General features: G+C 44.5%; 2 long non-coding RNA genes across 3 annotated transcripts; one reads left to right on the forward strand and one right to left on the reverse strand.

The window, feature by feature from the left end:
* Window positions 1-1638: 1638 nt before the first annotated feature.
* Window positions 1639-10078, reverse strand: LOC128312504 (uncharacterized). 2 transcript variants are annotated; one of them, XR_008291900.1, is made up of 3 exons: window positions 9723-10078; window positions 7661-7871; window positions 1639-2597 (listed from the first exon to the last, which is right to left on the reverse strand). It is a non-coding gene; the product is annotated as an uncharacterized LOC128312504 (long non-coding RNA). The 2 variants fall into 2 exon arrangements; XR_008291901.1 differs by having other exon boundaries at window positions 7661-7874.
* LOC128312505 (uncharacterized) lies at window positions 2824-11182 on the forward strand. The gene is made up of 3 exons (XR_008291903.1): window positions 2824-4338; window positions 5848-5985; window positions 11048-11182. It is a non-coding gene; the product is annotated as an uncharacterized LOC128312505 (long non-coding RNA).

An 11182-nucleotide genomic window follows, 5' to 3' on the forward strand; every position in this document is an offset into this window, starting at 1 on the left:
CTGAGCTGATGGTGTGGAGCTTGCTTGGGATTCTCTCTCTCTCTCTCTCTCTCTCTCTCTCTCTCTCTCTCTCTGCCCCGTCCCTGCTTGCACATGCTCTCTCTGTCTCTCAAAATAAACATTTAAAAAAAAGTATTTTAAAAAATAGAATAGTTATCTTTATGGTGGATGTTTGGCCTCTTTTAAGTTTATTTACTTATTTATTTTTAAGTAATCTCTACCCCCAACATGTGACTCGCATTCATGACCCCAGAATCAAGAGCCACATGCTCTTTCAGTCAGCCAGGTGCCCCAATGTTTGGCTTTTCTTATAGAGAAAATACAAAAGACGCAGACCACAAAATACAGAATGTTCATATTCTTTTGATCAATAAAAACATCATAAGAGGGGCAGCTGCCTGGCTCAGCATTCAACTCTTGGTCTCGGGGTTGTGAGTTCGAGCCCCACATTGGGTGGAGATTACTTAAAAATAAAATTTGTTTAATTAAAAATGTCATAAGAATGATTTCCCAAACATCCCCCCAAAAGGCCATCAACCAATCTCCAAAGGAGCCCCATTACCTTCAAATTAATAGCAAATTCTTACTACAGATATAGGAAAGAGAACGCCTAGACAAGCTGTGATGGCTCTTTGCTATACACAGAAGTATGTTCCTCCTCTAACCTAGGAATACGCAACTGCAATCCCAGGGTGAAAGGAATCATCTAGAGTCAGGGAGACGTGACAAAGGGACAGAAAAACTTTGGGTAAACTGATTACCACTAATAAAGGAAATGAATTTCAGTCTCTGTAATTAAGGATAAAGTGCAGGAATAACAATACTTGGTTATATTTATTTATTTATACTGACTCTTGATTTCAGATCAGGTCATGATCTCATGGTTCCTGGGTTCAAGCCCTATGCCGCGTTGGGCTCCTTGCTGACAGCAAGGAGCCCGCTTGGGATTCTCCCTCTCCCTCTCTCTCTCTGCCCTTCCCCACTAGTGCTCTGTCTCTCTCTCAAAATAAATAACTAAACATTAAAAAAATTAAATATAAATAGATTTTTTTTATAATCTTACAGAATTTTTTTTAAACTTCTTTTAGAAGCCCCTGATAATATACTCATGAAGATGCACTCCCGAATCCAAAACAGAAATCAAATAGTATGGGTTAAAGACTCAAATGTGAAATGCAAAACTACAGAAATTTTAGATACAATGTACGAGAAGCTGTTGAATAAGACCTAAAAAGCACAACCTGGTGAAAGACACAATTGACTAAAATGATCTCAAAGACTTCTTATGAGAAATTACATTAAAATAAGTGGGAATCACACATTGGGAAACAATCACTGTAATTTCCATAAGCATGACAGCATTAGTGATTAGAATCCATAAAGAATGCTTATAAATCTATTCAAGTTGGGGCCCCTGGGTGGCTCAGTCGGTTGAGCATCCGACTTCAGCTCAGGTCATGATCTCACGGCCTGTGAGTTCGAGCCCCGCGTCGGGCTCTGTGCTGACAGCTCAGAGCCTGGAGCCTGCTTTGGATTCTGTGTCTCCCTCTCCCTCTGCCCCTCCCCTGCTCATGCTGTGTCTCTCTCTCTCTGTGTGTCAAAAATAAATAAACATCAAAAAAAAATCCATTCGAGAAAGACAACCCAACAGAAAAGTAGTTGAAGGTAAGAACAGAGAATTGGCAGGGGCACCTGTGTGGCTCAGTCAGTTGAGCATCCAACTCTTGATTTTAGCTCAGGTTATGATCCCAGGGCTGTGGGATCGAGCCCTGCACTGGGCTGCACGCTGAGCTGGGAGTCAGCTTGGGATTCTCTCTCTCCCTCCCTCTGTACCCGTCTGCCCTGCTTGAGCCTGCTCAATAAATACATACATACATACATACAGAAGTAAAGAACAGACAATCGGCAGAAGAATCTGTATGTCCAGTAAACACAAAACAATGTTCCATCTCTCATGTCCTCATTCTTGGCAGTTTCAATACACACATAGATGACCCTTCTAACAACTGGCTTCTTTTGTGTGTGTGTGTGTGTGTGTGTGTGTGTGTGTGCGCGCGCGCACATGCATGTGTGTATGTGTTTTAATTGTCAAATACACAACAATTTATCATCTTCATCACTTTTGAGTGTGCAGCTCAATAAAGTACATTCACACCGTTGTGCAACCAGCCTCCATGTGCAAGATGAAAATCTTGCAAAATCAAAACTCTATATCCATGAAACAACAACTCCCCATTTTGCCCTCCTCCGCCAGCCCCTGGGAACTACTATTCCGCTACTATTTCTGTTTCTATGAATTTGACCACTCTAGATACCTTATATAAGTGAAATCAAACAGTATTTGCCTGGCTTATTTCAGTTAACATAACATCTTTGTATTAATTTGCCAGGGCTGACGTACAAAGTGCCACAGACTCAATGGCTGAAAACAGAAATGTATTTTCTCACAGTTCTGGAGGCTGTAAGTCTGAGATCAAGGTGCCAGCAGGTCTGGTTTCTCCTGAGGCCTCTCTCCTTGGCTCGTAGGTGGCTGCCTTCTGATTGTGTCCTCACCTGGCTTTTTCCACGTGTGTGCATCCCTGGTGTCTCTTACTCTTCTTTAAAAAAAAAAAAACCTTTTTTTTTCAGGTCACCTGGGTGGCTCAGTCGGGTAAGCTTCCGACTTCAGCTCAGGTTATCTCACGGTTTGTGGGTTCGAGCCCCGCATCGGGCTCTGTGCTGACAGCTCAGAGCCTGGAGCCTGCTTCAGATTCTGTGTCTCCCTCGCTCTCTGCCCCTCCCCCACTCATGCTCTATCTCTGTCTCTCCAAAATGAATAAACGTTAAAAAAAAAAAAGAATTAAAAAAATGCACATGAAGCCCTCATAGTTGACTGTGGACATTGCTTAACTACATGTAAGATTGAGTTCACTCATAGTCAGTATGAGTATATAGCAGATTTGAGCTTTGGCATTGACTACTGTCAGGTGTAAATTTTTGAAAACTTTTTTTTTAATGTTTATTTTTGAGAGAGAGAGAGAGAGAAAGACAGAGGGTGAGCAGGGGAGGGGCAGAGAGAGGAGACACGGAATCTGAAGCAGCTTCAGGCTCTGAGATGTCAGCACAGAGGCCAACACGGGGCTTGAACCCACGAACCATGAGATAATGACTTGAACCGAAGTCGGACATTTAATCGACCGAGCCACCCATGTGCCCCATTGAAAACTTCTGAATGAAGTTGATTATAACACTTTGGGGGGAAAAACTACTTAGTTGAAGTCACTGAAATGTATCAAATCAACTTTTGTGATCTCATTTAAAATAAATTCTCTGTCCTCTAATATTTCTATTAACTCATGTTAATACAGATTAAAATAGACAAATGTTAAGTATACAGAGCTACGGGCATTGTTTTAATTTCAAGTATTCTCTGAGAACATGTGATTAGACCATGTATAGATAATGGTGTGTATATGTGTTCCGGAAGAATTCAGATTCTTGTCTTCCTGAAATAAATCTGAGTTGGTCCTAATACCACATCCCCAGTGACTCGACGCCCTCCTCCTCTTCTGTGTCTCTTTACATTCCATGGTCAAGCACTGTACCCTCTGCCTTCCACACACCCTCAGCAACCTGCCTCCTCACTTCCTAATATTCCCTGAGCCAAACCACAACCCTGGTGATAATTCCAACTTGCTGCCTGCTCGGCACATGCACCTGCCCAGCCAAATGCGTCTGGCATCACATGGCCTGGTTTCATTTTAAATTCATGACCACAAACCTCAAGTGGACTCTTAATGCCCTTGGCAATCATAGGATACTTAACCCAGGTTCACTTCTCACCCAATGCTCCAGCAAGTTATCCACCTCCCTTCCTCCCTCCTCAAACCTCCAACCCCCCTCCCTTCTTTCTGAGGTCACTGTGGATATTGACGTGATCAGCAGAGGAAGTCCGCAGACTGCCCACTCCCCACATCTATCTCTCCATCTCTGAACCCCACCCGCTGGCTTCCTGCCTGCTACTGTAGATGAATCACCTACAGTCCTATGGAAGTCTAGCCCTCTGCTTTGACCCCTCCCCTCCCATCATTCATGAATACCACTCAGCCCTTCTCCCCTTTTTCTGATACATCTTTTTTATTTTTATTTTTGTTTATTTTTTGCTGTCTGCTGGACCAAAACTTTTCCTACCGACAATGCCACGGAGCCCCGTGTTGCTAGAACGAAGAGCCAATTCTGTCTGCCACTTTCCTGATGTATTTGCTGCTTTTGATACAACTGATCGCGACCTCCTACCTGACAGACTCTTTCAGCTGGGCCGCTGGGACACGATCCTCCTGGTTTCCTGTTGCCTCACAAGTGAGTATTTCTCAGTGTTTTTCAGTGATTCCTTTGCTTCTCCCCAGCCTCTGAGTGTTGTAGCCCCCAGGTTTAGTCCTTTTTTGCACCTACAATCCGTCCCCTGTTGATTCCATTCCATTCACTGTCATGACTTTAAAGACCACCTAATTGCTGATCATTCTCAAGTGTAAGTCTCCGACCCAGACCTCCCTCCTGAACCCCAGACTCCTATAGGCCAAGGGCCGGCTCAGCATCTCCACCTGGATGTCTAAGGTATGTCAACTTTAATATCCCCAAACTAAGCACCTGCCCACTTGAGGTCTTCCCCATCTCAGTCAATAGCAACTCCATTCTTCCAGGTGCTCAAACTAAAACCTTTGAGTCTTTCACATCCACATCCAATCCATCAGAAAAATCCTATTGGCCCTGCCTTCTAACGATGTCCATGAGCTGACTGCTTCTTACCACCTCTGCCACTACCATCATAGTGCAAGTCGCTGTCATCTCTTGCTTGGATTATTGCAGTGGGCTCTTAATTTCTGACCCTCTAGATAGTCTATTCCCAATTTGGTAGCTGTGATTTTTTGTAGTATAGGTTAGGGCGCCTGGATGGCTCATTGGTTAAGTGTTAAGTGGGGTAAGTGGGTTAAGCTCTTGGTTTCGGCTGAGGTCATGATCTCACAGTTCGTGGGATCGAGTCCCACATCTGGCTTCTTACTGACAGCTCAGAGACTGCTTGGGATTCTCTTTCTGCCCGTCCCCTGCTGCTTGTGCTCTCTCTATCTTTCCGCCCCTCCCCCTGAAAGTAAATAAATAGGGGTGCCTGGGTGGCTCAGTTGGTTAAGCGTCCAACTTGATTTCAGCTCAGGTCATGATCTCATGGTTTGTAGGTTCGAGCCCCGTGTCAGGCTCTGTGCTGACAGCATGGAGCTTGCTTGGGATTCTCCTTCTCCCTGTCTCTCTGCCCCTCCCCTGCTCATGCTTGCTCTCTCTCTCTTTTAAAAATAAATACACATTTTAAAGAAAGAGAAAGAAAGAAAGAAAGAAAGAAAGAAAGAAAGAAAGAAAGAGGAAGGAGGAAAGAAAAAAAGAAAAAGAGAGAAAGAGAGGAAGGAAGGAAGGAAGGAAGAAAGGAAGGAAGGAAGGAAGGAAAGAAAGGTAGGTTAGATTCTCTCACTGTGCAGTTCAAAACTTGATAATGACCCTGTATCAGTCAAGATGATCCCGGTTATGTTGTGGTAACAAATAACCCCAAAATTTCAGGGACTTAAAATAGCGATCATTTCTGGGGCACCTGGGGGGCTCAGTCGGTGAAGCGTCCAACTCTTGATTTCAGCTCAGGTCATGATCTCACAGTTCATGAGCTCGAGCCCCAAGTCAGGCTCTGAGCTGACAGTGTGGATCCTGTTTGGGATTCTCCCTCTCTCTCTCTCTCTCTCTCTCTCTCTGCCCCGCCCCCGCTCACACAAGCTTTCTCTCTCTCCCTCTCTCAAATAAATAAACAGTGATCATTTCTTTCTCATGCAGCACATCCATCTGAGGCAGCAGCAGGGAGCCGCTCGTCACCACCGTTGATCGGAGACTGGGGCTTTCAGCTCAGGATCCTACTTGGATGTTTCTGGTTGCCTTGGCAGAAGAGTAAAAAGCTCTAGAAAATTATCACTGGTAATCAACTGCCTCTAAAGCGAATTCTCAAAGCTCAGTGGCCAGAACTGTTCGCACGGCTTGATACGTCATTAAGACAGCCAGGAACTGTCATCCCACTCCATTCTGAGGGCCGGGAGCTAGAAATATGTGGTGCTGTCCTGAACACCATGGGCTCCCAGCAGTGCTCAAGATAGAAAAGCACAGTCCTCACACCAGCTTGTGAAGCTCTGCATTAGCAGCCGTCGCCCCCACCTCTCTGGCCTCACCGCCCCCTGCTCTCTCCCTGCTACCGTTACCATTGCCTCCGAGACGCCTTTCCTCTGCCTGCGTGGCTCTTCCTTCAACGATCTGTACCATAATTCCTTCACCTCCTACCCTGACCGGTTTACTTCAAATTGTAATCCACCCCTTCTCCGTCGCTAATCCTCACCCTACTCTCTACACGCACACCTGCACAAAAACTTCACGAGGGCAGGGAAGGCAGGGGCCGTGTCTGTTTTGTCCACGGATGTGCCCCCCACAAGCCAAGCCCAGATCAGCACCTGCACAAGACAGGAGCTCAGGAATTGTCGCTTCAGTGAATGATCCTCACTAGTGGTCAGGAAAATACAAAGGAAACCCGCAAAACATTGCTTCACACCCATGAGATGATAAAGCGTACAAGTGTGACAGTTGCAAGCCCTGATGAGGAGTTAGTGAGAGGAAACTCCTGCGCTGCTCAAGAGTGCGCGCTGAGTGCAGCCACTCTGGGCAATCTGGCACTCTGGAGTCAAGTCCAAGGTAAGTGCGAATCGTTACGATCCGGCAATTTCACTTCCCAGTGTTCACCTTGAAGAACGCTCATCCACATATGTGCAAGGAGCCATGCAAAAAGATGTTCACAACAGCATTGCTTACAATAGGGGAAAAAAATGGAAACAACTAGAATTTCCATCAGCCAGACACTGGATAAATGATTGTCATATCCGAGGGACCATCGTGAAGCAGTTACAATGAATTATTTTATAAGTATTGCCTTCCAGTGTGAGGAGATTGGAAGCTGCTTTCATTCACACAGCAGGAAACCAAGCTGAGAAATCTGAACATCTGCAATTATTTTTAGACCTGTCAGAGAACTGAGGTCACAGGGCAAGCTGCCAAATTGGGAGAGGTGGACTCAAAGGTGCAGAGAATCACAACTTACCTGAGCAGAAACTCCACGGGAACCAGTACCTGAGAAGGTATTCTAGTCGACATATTGCTGGAGGCTCAGCGTGGATAAGCTTGAAAGTTAAAAGCTCCAGGGGCCCCTCACACTTGTGAGTTTTACCCCCGGGAGCCCTTCCAGATCCTCACAGTAAAGATCCAGAAAAAAAACCCCTCACATCTCAGCAGGGGAAAGGGGAAAGGAGCCGTTTTGGTACATAGCCCGAGGATTCTGTTCCTCTTAACAAGCCCTGCCCTCAAAAGAAACCATTTCACCAGAGCCTCATGGACCCCAAAGAAGGGAAATATCCAGCTGCAACCCCCTCGAGCCTTTCTACCTTACCAAAGGGGGTAAGGGAGCTGAGAAGCCCTGGGAAGTCACAGCCCACAGGCACAGGCTCACCAAAAGACCAAGACCTCATACTCTACACCCACCATGTCGTATTCCAACTGCAGAAAATCACAGGCAAAGACAAATTTTGAAAGAGGCCAGAGGAAAAGGACTTACCTATGGAGGAGAGAAGAAAGAATGACACAGAATTTCCCTTTGGAAACCATGCAGGCAAGAAACGGATGGAAATATTGGAAGTGTTGAAAGAGTCGCACACCTGGGTAGCTCAGTCGGTTAAGCATCCAACTCTTGATCTCCGCTCAGGTCTTGATTGATCTCAGGGTTGTGAGTTCAGGCCCCACATTGGGCTCCGGGCTGGGCATGAAGACTACTTAAAAAAAAAAATTTTTTTTTTTTAAAAAAACATTGACCCGGGGGGGCGCCCGTGTGGCTCAGTCGGTTGAGCGTCTGACTTTGGCTCAGGTCATGATCTCACAGTACGGGAATTCAAGCCCCGCATCAGGCTGTGTGCTGACCAGAGCCTGGAGCCTGTTTCAGATTCTGTGTCTCCCTCTCTCTGACCCTCTCCAGTTCATGCTCTGTCTCTCTCGATCTCAAAAATAAATAAACGTTAAAAAAAATTTTTTTTGAAAGAAAAAAATTCACTAACTTAGAATCCTGTACCCAGTGAAGTTATCCTTCAAAAGTCAAGGAGGCAGACGCCTGGCAGGCTCAGTCAGAAGAGCATGCGACTCTTGATCTCGGTGTCATAAGTTTGAGCCCCACGTGGGTGTAGAGATTACTTAAAAACAAAAACATCTAGGGGCACCTGGGTGGCTCAGTCGGTTAAGCCTCCGACTTCAGCTCAGGTCATGATCTCACAGTCTGTGAGTTCGAGCCCCGCGTAGGGCTCTGGGCTGATGGCTCAGAGCCTGGAGCCTGCTTCCGATTCTGTGTCTCCCTCTCTCTCTGCCCCTCCCCCGTTCATGCTCTGTCTCTCTCTGTCTCAAAAATAAATAAACATTAAAAAAAATTTAAAAAAACAAAAACATCTTTTTTTAAAGTTATTTATTTATTTATTTATTTAGAGAGAGAGAGAGAGAGAGGGGGAGAGAGCATGAGCGGGGGAAGGGCAGAGAGAGAGAATCCCAAGCAGGCTCCTTGCTTATCAGCACAGAGGCCAAGGCGGGGCTTGATCCCATGAACCATGAGATCTTGACCTGAGCCAAAATCAAGACTCAGACACTTAACCTACCAAGCCACCCAGGTGCCCCCAAAATAAAAAATCTTTTAAAAAGGAGTAAGGAGAAATAAAGAATTTCTCAAACCAAAAACAGAGAATTTGTTGCCAAGTAGGCATACTTTCCAAGAAGTATTAAAGTGAGTTCTTCATAGAGAAGGAAAGGACATTGGTCAGAACTCAGATCTACAAAGAAAGGAAGAGCATTAGGAAATAACGAATAAAGGTAAAATGATTTACGTGTAGTGATACAAAAAAAAATTCTAAGGAGCGTAATGCTGAAGGAAAAAGGCAATTTGCAAACAGACACTTATAGAATGAAATCATTTATAAGATTTATAAAAACATACTATACAATGCCGGAGTATTATGTGGGTACATGTATAAGGAGTACAATTATAAAAAGTCACTATGGAGAGTCAGACCAACTTCAATATAGGTTAAGTGTAGAGCCTGCTTGGGATTCTCTCTCTTCCTCTCTCTCTGCCCCTCACCTGCTTATGCACGTGTGTTCTCTCTCCCACAAAATAAATAAACATTTTAAAATAATAAATCTTAAAAAAATAAAAATAAGAATCTATTTGTTATGTTCTGTACTTAGAATGTTAAGGAAAATTTTTTAAAAATTTTAAGAAAAATAGTAGCCAATGAGATGCCTGGCTCACTCAAGAGGTAAATCATGTGACTCTTGATCTCAGGGTTGTAAGTTTCAGCCCCACAGTGAATGTAGAGATAATTTAAAAATAAATTATCTTTAAAAAAAAAAAAGGCACCTGGGTGGCTCAGTCAGTTAAGCATTTGACTTTGGCTCAGGTCATGATCTTGCGGTTGGTGAGTTCAAGTCCTGCGTTGGGCTCTGGGCTGACAGCTCAGAGCCTGAAGCCTGCTTCGGATTCTGTGTCTCCCTGTCCCTCTGACCCTCCCTCGCTCATGATCTGTTTCTGTCTCTGTCTCTGTCTCTCTTTGTCAAAAATAAACATAAAAAAAAATAAAATTTACCTTAGAATCTTATGATGTTTCATCAGGGTAGAACCCTTGAAGTCACCTAGTCAGACTCTGGTCTCAGCATCTTAAATATTATTGATTACTGTTTGGGTTGAATTGTGTCCCTAGTCCTAACTCCTATTCCCTCAAAATGTGACCTTGCTTGGAAATAAGGTTGTTGCAGAGACAATGAGTTAAGATGTTGTCATACTGGAGTAGGGTGGGCCCTTAATCCAATAGGACTGATGTCCTCATAAGAAGATGACCATGTTTGGGGCACCTGGGTGGCTCAGTCAGTTGAGCGTCCAACTTAAGCTCAGGTCACGATCTCTCGGTCTATGAGTTCGAGCCCCGCACCGGGCTCTGTGCTGGCAGCTAGAGCCTGGAGCCTGCTTCGGATTCTGTGTCTCCCTCTCTCTGCCCCTCCCTGCTCATGCTCTCTCTCTCTCTCTCTCTCTCTCTCTCTCTCTCTCTGTCAAAAATAAATAAACATTAAAAGAGAAGATGACCATGTTAAAAAAAGAAAAAGAAGATGGCCACATAGAGATACAGACACAGACACTCAGGGAGAAATCCATGTGAAGATGGGGACAGAGGTTTGAGTGATGCGTCTACAAGCCAAGGGACACCAAGGGTGGCTGGCAGCCACCAGGAGCCAGGAGAGAGACCTGGAAAAGATTCTCCTTCAGAGCCCTCAAAAGGAAGCAACCCTTGGGTGCCTGGCTGGCTCAATGGGGTGTGCTACTCTTGACCTTGGGGTTATGAGTTTGAACCCCATCTTGGGTGTAGGGATTACTTAAAAATAAAATCCTTTATAAAATAAATAAAATCTTTTATAGATTATATAGATAGATATAGATATAAATTTACATATACATGTACATGTACATATACATATAATATACATATACATATACATATAATTTTCTTTCCAGAAAGATAGCAGCGATGCCGACATCTTAGTTTTGGACTTTCAGCCTCCAGAACTGCAAGGCAACAAATTTCTGTTGTCTTAAGCCACCCAGTTTGTGGTACTTTGTGAGAAATAAGGAAACTAAGAGAATAATCTTGTTTCGGTGGGTTTTACCTCCTGACGTGTATCACATTAAGCATCTTTGAAACACAAGACTCTACCAGCACACATTCCACACGCTCTCAGCACAATGACGTCATCACATGTCACACAGCTTCTGCAAACCCCCACTGTGCACCTGCCGTGGGATGAGAGTGACAAAGGCAAGTAACATCTTAGTTTGTTATGAAATGTTTTTGACCTCACAGACCCCAAAAAAGGGTCTCTTGAGAACTGCCTACTAATCTAAATCCCTTCTTTTTTATAGATGCAGAAACTGAAGCTTAAGGATAGGAAGGAGACTCCCCTCAGCTTTGGGCTAATTAGAGTCTCAGCTTCCTGACTCAACCTTGGGGGTTCCTTGAACAACAAAGCCACAGAACAAATGTTTAGAGGAGGGGCA

Source organism: Acinonyx jubatus, chromosome C1 (genome assembly GCF_027475565.1).
Source record: "Acinonyx jubatus isolate Ajub_Pintada_27869175 chromosome C1, VMU_Ajub_asm_v1.0, whole genome shotgun sequence".
Lineage (NCBI taxonomy): Eukaryota > Metazoa > Chordata > Mammalia > Carnivora > Felidae > Acinonyx > Acinonyx jubatus.